Source organism: Triturus cristatus, chromosome 12 (genome assembly GCF_964204655.1).
Source record: "Triturus cristatus chromosome 12, aTriCri1.1, whole genome shotgun sequence".
Taxonomy (NCBI): Eukaryota; Metazoa; Chordata; class Amphibia; order Caudata; family Salamandridae; genus Triturus; species Triturus cristatus.
In genome coordinates, this window is record NC_140595.1 from 809,530,660 (window position 1) to 809,540,013 (window position 9,354).

Genomic DNA, 9,354 nt, shown 5'->3' on the forward strand with positions numbered 1-9,354 from the left:
TGACTATGAGGTAAACTAGAAGCACTATAATTATAAGGAGCAGCGAGTGATTATTAGGGGAACTGGAAGGACATTGTGATTTTCAGGAGCAGTGAGTGACTATGAGGTAAACTAGAAGCACTATCATTATAAGGAGCAGTGAGTGATTATTAGGGGAACTGGAAGGACATTGTGAATTTCAGGAGCAGTGAGTGACTATGAGGTAAACTAGAAGCACTATAATTATAAGGAGCAGTGAGTGATTATTAGGGGAACTGGAAGGACATTGTGATTTTCAGGAGCAGTGAGTGACTATGAGGTAAACTAGAAGCACTATAATTATAAGGAGCAGTGAGTGATTATTAGGGGAACTGGAAGGACATTGTGATTTTTAGGAGCAGTGAGTGACTATGAGGTAAACTAGAAGCACAATAATTATAAGGAGCAGTGAGTGATTATTAGGGGAACTGGAAGGACATTGTGATTTTCAGGAGCAGTGAGTGACTATGAGGTAAACTAGAAGCACTATAATTATAAGGAGCAGTGAGTGATTATTAGGGGATCTGGAAGGACATTGTGATTTTCAGGAGCAGTGAGTGACTATGAGGTAAACTAGAAGCACTATAATTATAAAGAGCAGTGAGTGATTATTAGGGGAACTGGAAGGACATTGTGATTTTCAGGAGCAGTGAGTGACTATGAGGTAAACTAGAAGCACTATAATTATAAGGAGCAGCGAGTGATTATTAGGGGAACTGTGATTTTTAGGAGCAGTGAGTGACTATGAGGTAAACTAGAAGCACTATAATTATAAGGAGCAGTGAGTGATTATTAGGGGAACTGGAAGGACATTGTGATTTTTAGGAGAAGTGAGTGACTATGAGGTAAACTAGAAGCACTATAATTATAAGGAGCAGTGAGTGATTATTAGGGGACCTGGAAGGACATTGTGATTTTCAGGAGCAGTGAGTGACTATAAGGTAAACTAGAAGCACTATAATTATAAGGAGCAGTGAGTGATTATTAGGGGAACTGGAAGGACATTGTGATTTTCAGGAGGAATGAGTGACTATGAGGTAAACTAGAAGCACGATAATTATAAGGAGCAGTGAGTGATTATTAGGGGAACTGGAAGGACATTGTGATTTTTAGGAGCAGTGAGTGACTATGAGGTAAACTAGAAGCACTATAATTATAAGGAGCAGTGAGTGATTATTAGGGGAACTGGAAGGACATTGTGATTTTCAGGAGCAGTGAGTGACTATGAGGTAAACTAGAAGCACTATAATTATAAGGAGCAGTGAGTGATTATTAGGGGAACTGGAAGGACATTGTGATTTTCAGGAGCAGTGAGTGACTATGAGGTAAACTAGAAGCACTATAATTATAAGGAGCAGTGAGTGATTATTAGGGGGAACTGGAAGGACATTGTGATTTTCAGGAGCAGTGAGTGACTATGAGGTAAACTAGAAGCACTATAATTATAAGGAGCAGTGAGTGATTATTAGGGGAACTGGAAGGACATTGTGATTTTTAGGAGCAGTGAGTGACTATGAGGTAAACTAGAAGCACTATAATTATAAGGAGCAGTGAGTGATTATTAGGGGAACTGGAAGGACATTGTGATTTTCAGGAGCAGTGAGTGACTATGAGGTAAACTAGAAGCACTATAATTATAAAGAGCAGTGAGTGATTATTAGGGGAACTGGAAGGACATTGTGATTTTCAGGAGCAGTGAGTGACTATGAGGTAAACTAGAAGCACTATAATTATAAGGAGCAGCGAGTGATTATTAGGGGAACTGTGATTTTTAAGAGCAGTGAGTGACCATGAGGTAAACTAGAAGCACTATAATTATAAGGAGCAGTGAGTGATTATTAGGGGAACTGGAAGGACATTGTGATTTTTAGGAGCAGTGAGTGACTATGAGGTAAACTAGAAGCACTATAATTATAAGGAGCAGTGAGTGATTATTAGGGGACCTGGAAGGACATTGTGATTTTCAGGAGCAGTGAGTGACTATAAGGTAAACTAGAAGCACTATAATTATAAGGAGCAGTGAGTGATTATTAGGGGAACTGGAAGGACATTGTGATTTTCAGGAGGAGTGAGTGACTATGAGGTAAACTAGAAGCACTATAATTATAAGGAGCAGTGAGGGATTATTAGGGGAACTGGAAGGACATTGTGATTTTTAGGAGCAGTGAGTGACTATGAGGTAAACTAGAAGCACTATAATTATAAAGAGCAGTGAGTGATTATTAGGGGAACTGGAAGGACATTGTGATTTTTAGGAGCAGTGAGTGACTATGAGGTAAACTAGAAGCACTATAATTATAAGGAGCAGTGAGTGATTATTGGGAACTGTGAATGATTGTAAAATGTATGTGAAGCACGGAATACCTGAGTGGTTAAAAAAGACAGTGAGTGATTATAAAATGTACTGAAAGCGCAGAGTGGAAGCACTGACTGGCTATACAGAGCAGTGAGTACTCCAAGCACTAAGAAACTGGGTGGTTATAATAAGAAATGTGTGATTATGAGACGTGCATTGTGCACTGAGTGATTAAAAAGTGCAGTCAGTAATGATATGACGTCATAGAAGCACCCCGTGATCGCTATACCACTTTCTTCAAGTACAGTGTGATTATAAAAAGTATGGAGGAGTGATAAAATACGATCTATACATGAATGCATATAAGGAGCAGGAAGTAATTATAAAATGTACTTTAAGCACATAGCAAATGCGTGCTCACAACTCCACAAGGAGCAGAGAGAGTCTGACTGCACTGAGTGATTATAAGAAGGCCCTCAAGGTCTCCCCCACCCCCCAAGCATTACTATGCTTGGGCTTCGCCGGACTGGCCTTCTCGTTCATGCTCTGTAGTTTCATCTTCCCTCCTCCCTGTTCTTTCTAAACCCCCCCCCCCCCCCCCTTCATTTTCCTCTTTCTCTGGCTTATCTTCTCACCCCTCTTTCTTCTGTCCCTTTCTTATACATCAGCATTGTTTGTTATTGGAGCACACATCCCACTCAGCGTTCATATCTCAAGATGGGCCCATGCTGGACTTGCACGTCACTGCATTCATTCGCTGTTATTACTCAGTGCTTGATCTATGGCGGCAAGACAAAATGCTGCAAAAAAGAAGCAATGTGTGATCATGAGGTGTAATAGAAAAACTGTGTAATAAGAAGTAGAAGTGACTGATTATACAGTGAATGGAAGCATCGAGTTATTCCTAAAATCAGTGACTGGTTCCAAGATTCCTAGAAGCACTGAGTGATTATGAGTCTTAGTGAGGGAATATTGGAAGCAGCAAGTGAGTATAAAAGTCAGTGAGTGACTATAAGAAGTCACATAAGCACGCAAGGATTATAAGAATAAGTGAGTGAGTATAAAATGCACTGGAAGCACCGAATAAACAGAAGTGAGTGATTATAAAATGTTTTGGAATGCCGCTAATAAAAGTATTGTCTGGTCTAAATGCTGTCTATAAACTAGCACCCACGTGGTGTAGATTTTCTATTGGGCGCTATTTTTGGAAACTATGTGTAGGACACAGTATTTTTGCCAGAGTCCATATAGGCCACAGCATTATTGTACCAATGCACCATGCCCTCTGGGTTGCATCCTTCTGTGAGAGGCTTTGGTTAGGCTGGTAAGGGGCTGGGGGCTGCCTGACGTGCTCATCATAAAGTCACAGAGCACCCCTTCTCTCTTGGAGGGAGGGGCAGCCAATGTAGTGGAAGGTATGGACAAAAGGCGGACAAACCGACGGATTTCCACCGGTTTATGCGGGTCCCCTTGGTTACCGGCCTTTCAGACCCCGCACGGCTGACGTCAGCAACCTACAGGGGACGCCATGTCTGAAAGGCCCCAGCGAGGCTAGGCCTGTTAACCCTTGATTTGGGGTCCTTTGTCCCCTCGGTCTGCATTCCCAGGGGGGTCAGTCTGTTGCGGGGCGCTTCATTCTCAGAAGCGTGCAGCCCCCAGTCACCTCCACGCCCAGGGAAGGCGCAGGCCTCAAAGGGCAGCTTTTAAAGGTGGCCGTCTCACCGTGTCCACTCAGTGGGATATCGGTTTTAGTAGGAAAGATATCTGTTTCACTAGGACATTCGAAGTTCGGGTGCTGTTTATAGGGGGCAGTCGGGGCCCCCTGCCGGAGGACCCCTCCTGTACTCCGAGCCCTTCCCATGGTGCTGTGGGGCAATGCGTGGCATCTCTGTGGACTTCAGTGGGGACCCGCATAACTCTGGCCTCTGACTCTTCTCAACAGGAGACTGGGGGGGGCAAGAGGGGGGCAGGCGGCGCCACAAATCATGGGCATAGAGGGGCCCTGCTGCAGCGCGCTTGGGGTAAAAAGTGCGGTTATATTGGATGGCACATGAGGGTTTAGTCCCCCATTGGAGAGATGTTCTATGCCACGTTTTATGCCTACAGAGAGTAGCATTTTGCCACGTTTTATGCCTGCAGGGAGTTGCATTTTGGACCACAATGGTGCTTAGTGTACAAAGTAGGCGCTGTCATCGCAATGTGGGGCGACTGAGGGTGCAAAACAGGGTCGTTCGAATCATGATTGAGGGCCGCTCTGTGTCTCAAATTATGGACATATAGACAGGGCCACTGGAATTATGCGATTGTGCGGTCACTGCGTTTCTCGCATAATTATAGATTGGCCACATAATCCGAATGTATGACGGTATTCCGCATGCATTTATCACGCAGGCCTTGGGAATGACGCCATTAGAACCAACGCGTCTTTAGCACGCATTCGATCTGCACGCAAGTCATTATAACGAGTTGCCTTAGGGGGGTGCTGGATTTTGGAATAGTTTAATTTACTATTCCAACTCCAGTCTGTGCAACAGCAGGGAAGATGTTTGACTTAATTCCAACACCATTCCACAAATGCGCCCCCCCAAAGCAAGTCGTTGAAACGACTTGCGTGCACAACGAATGCATGCTGAAGACGCGTTTGTTCTGTTGCTGGTGCTGTGAAGGCACAACGTTTCCCCCTAATCCACCATCTGCTGCATAATCTGCAGATTTTCACCCCAAAAAAATGTTTGTAGCTCAAGCGGTTCAAAAGTTACTAGAAGTGCAGAGACACATGTTGCCGCGCAATGGAAGGTCCTTTTTGTTGCTTATTGCTATATTAGAGTGTTAATATGGATCTAATGACAGCATTTACAAGTACAAAAATGACATAATGCTATCATCAAAAGTGCTGCATTACGCCACATAATTTGCCTTTTCTTGCCACATAATTTTCTCGGCCCTACCACATAATTTGGCCCTACCCTGTCGCATTATTCCAGCGGCCCTACTTATAGAGTTTGAAAGGCCGGGTGGTGCGCGCCCTACTCCAATCACATTTCTAGTTATAAACGTGTCAAATTCAGGAACATCTCTTACGCATGGCACGTGACCCGAGAGAAGGTCTCAAGCAGAGGCTGTTGAAGGCATTGGCACAGAGGGTGATCGTCCAGGGCACTCACCTTCCAACACCCCCCCTCCCCCAGAAAGTGATCTGTCTCTCTATATCACCTCTGTTTATCTGTCTCAAACTTCTCCCATCTCTAGCTCAGACCCTGTCTCCCTTTACTTAGAGCCCCATTTCAAGGATTTTAGGGACCCAGCCCTGACATATTTTGCCTGTTTCCGTGTGGCCTCGATTCTGAAAATGGTCAATAAAATTCAAAGTAGCTCTGAATGTTGGACTCAAAGTATGTCTTGCCCGGGGCCCCAAAACTCTTTAAGATACCACTGGTCCCAGTGTTGAATTCTTTCAAAGCCAAATCTGCCTTTCGCCCTTCTGAGGACGATATATGCATTAACGTGCAATTATGGCTTCTGCCCAAACCAACAAAGGACTGGTGGATTGGTTGAGTATCATGGAATTGGGTAATGATAGTGATTGCTATTAAACACCACCTTAGATCGAATTACCTGTGTTATTATTTCAAGTCCCTGTGTCCCAGAGCAACTTATTATGGTGTTTTATGAGTCTTTGGGGCTCATAAATTCAAGGTACCACAAGAAATGGAGCATTCATTCTACTATGTGCATGTTTCTTGAATTCTCTCTCCATATACCCCTATTTACCCGGGTGGGATGGGTGTAAGAAGAGAGTATTTCTATAGCGCTCACAGTTCTGTGCTTTAGAAACACTGCAAACATGAGGTGTCTCAGTAACCATAACTCAAGGCTATTGCAGCTCCTGTTTCTGAAATCTGAGGAAGATCTTCCATGCAGGTGCTCGTATTCTTTAGACCAGCGGTGAGTGAGGCGATGCACTTATTGAACTTGGAGAGTGTTAACAATGTTTCGACCCATACGGCCACCGCCTAGTCTTCCTCAGGTCAGACAGAAAAAGCAAGAGATACTCTTCACCTAATTTGTAAAGTAATTTTTTAAAACAAATTCCATATTCTCATTTTTTAGAAACTCCAAATAGATTAAGGGGTGACTGATACAAGCATCCCTACAAATACCTTCTATTTGGACTACATACAGTACCCATCACCTTTCACATGTAGTAAAGCTCTTGATGGTGAAGATTGCAAATAATTACAAGTGCTTTCCTTCACACGTGAGACCTCCAGCGAGCGATACAATCGGTAGATGTACGCTATACATACGTATTGTGCATAAAAATCATTTTCGTCACAATGTGTAAACTTTCTTTGGGTTGTCATTTTTAAGAAACATGCTTTCTTCTATTGATCACATACCCAACAGGATTAGTTTGACAATCTGATGACTTACAAATCGCCTCCGATATGTTTCAGCATGCGTTAGACAAATGGTACATTATCTTTTACCTGTAGCTGAAGTTTTCTTTATAATTTATCTTTGTTCTCTGTATCCTTTGTTTGCGTCATCTGTCGGCTCACACCTACAGGTGTGGACATGTGACTTTAAGGATGGTGACATATCTGGATATTTATAGGTGTCTCCTGTAGGCTGTACCATTGTCATTTACAGGATCAGTACAAAAATAGACTCCTCTACTCTCAGAATTTACTTTTATCCGTCCTTCTCATTGTGACTTACCACTTCATTAAACATTGTAATTGTAAAAAAGATCAGGTCAATAGGGATACTGAGGCCATCCTGGAGAGACCTTGTGCAACAATGTGTGGGCTTCACACTCTGTCAGGGTGACGTGAGATGCTCGGTGCCCTCAGGATGACCAAGATGGCGTGGACCAGGCCTTTCATCCTCCCGGAGGCCCATCTGAAGCAATGGGCCTGCCGCAAAACCACCTGGTTTAACAGTAGGCCCAGTTTCACCTAATGTTATCGGCATATGCATAGCGCCTTCTACTCTTAGTGTGGCACAAAAGCGCTTTCCTAATCTGGAAGACCTGTTCATGTGTTTCTGACTTGGTGATAAGTTATTTATGTATAGTTATTGGGTGTGTATGGTTAGCAGAGATGTGTTAAGTGTTAGCCAATAGTTGATGTTGGTTAGTGTGGGAGTAAAATGAGTTCAGCCCAACTGAAGGTCTTTGTAGGACCTTGCGTCAAGCTGAGTGAGGTAAGGGGCTGTCCCTAGCCTGGCCGATGGTTTCAATCCAGCATCGCTAGCCAGGTATGGTGGATGACGCCAAGCTGTGTGAAGGGGGTGTGGTATGTTTGAGCTTCAGGCCCAATGCCCCTGAAGGTCTGCGTCAGATTTGCCTGGTTGCCGCTTATTTTCATTTCTCAAACACCTGACAGCGCTTCACACCCGCCCACTGGACATTCTGAAGAGGAGGCTGGGGATGCGATGCTTTTACAACCCCCATACTGGGTGGGCAGCCTCTCATTTTCAGGCCTCTCTGTGGTCTGAGACTTAAATGACAAGGGTGAGCAGCAGTATCCAAGAATTGTCAAAGCCCCGCCCCTTACGTCATAGTTCCCTGAGGTCTTATTGGGTCCACAGGGCTGCTTTACATAACATAATATGTGTATTTGTAAAGCGCACGTTCATCCAAGGGTATCTTGGCGCTGAATAACCTATGTTTATTGTTACCCAACTCAATGGTACTCATTTTATCAACCTCAGAAGGATGACAGGCTGAGTGGCTCCACCGGGATATGAACCTGTGACCATGAGGTGAAACACAGGTCCTATGGTGGGCGCATTGGTCCACTGAGCTACCAGACCCTGCTTGATAAGGTGCAGTTTCCACATGGGCCCAACTCCCCCTTGGACCCGTGGTCCCCATAGTCCTGGCTTTCATCGTAGAGGCCCCTTTCCCTATCGGCCTAATTTCCTAGTAGGCCAACTTTCTTACAGATCTGGTCTTAAGCCTGACTTCCGGTAGGCCCAATGTCCCAGGAAGCATGACACCCTCTTCCGGTGGGCATAGGCGCATGAATGCTGCTGACGCGTGGAAAGAAAGGGGACGCCAGGGCCGTGGGACCCGCGCAGGGGCGACGTGACACCCCGGCCCTGCCATCCATTACAGCTCCCCCTTTATCAAGTTTAGCGCCGGACAAATGTCTCTTCCTCTAGGCCGCAGTAGGCCCTGAATAGACATGGCTGCCCCATCCCTTTCACTGGGGCGGGGGGCGGTGACATCTCTGGGGAATGATGGACTCTTTTTAACGGGGTCCCATTGTCGCTGGCCCCTCAAAAATGCCTCAGGCCACTCTGTTGACACCCCTAACCTGCGTCATCCGGCCTACGTATGTTGGCAGTTGTAATTATAAATTAGGCGGCCTTTGTGAATGCCACATGGGCTGTGGTTTGTTTCACTGAAAGGCAGCAGCCTGCCAACCTGTTTTTTTAGGTCTGCAGAATAACTTGAATTTGGGGAAAAACCTTAGAAGTGGGTCTTTTCCGCCCATCTTAATTTTCTTGGGAAGTTGCGCCACTTGACACACAGCCCTGATTAGCACAACCTATGTGAGAAGTGATTTTCTTGGAGACTGGGTTCCCCATGCCAGGGGTGACATAAGTGGGCACATTCGCCAAGTGCTAGCTTTTGCAAAAAAACATTCTGCATTCTGGGATTTGTAGTAATCTTTTTAGCATAGTGTGCACTCAAATAGCCCGACATGTGCAGGGACTTTGAATAAAAAAAAGTCTGGGCCGCCTGACGGTGCCACACTAGACTTCGGACACGCTGAATCCTGGGATTTGTGGTTTTAATAGAGTGTTAAGTATACACCCCAACAACAAGCCTCAAAAGGTAGTCCTCGTTTTGCTTCCCTGCACCCACGTGGACTATAAATGCCATCTAAGTGAGAGTGTGTTCAACAGGAACACAGAACCGGGGCCATATGCCACCCCATATTCTTAAACCAGTGGAAAACATGTCCATGGATTAATGATTCAAGGGGGGTGGGATGGGGTGGGGTGGAAGGCATCCATTGAAGTCA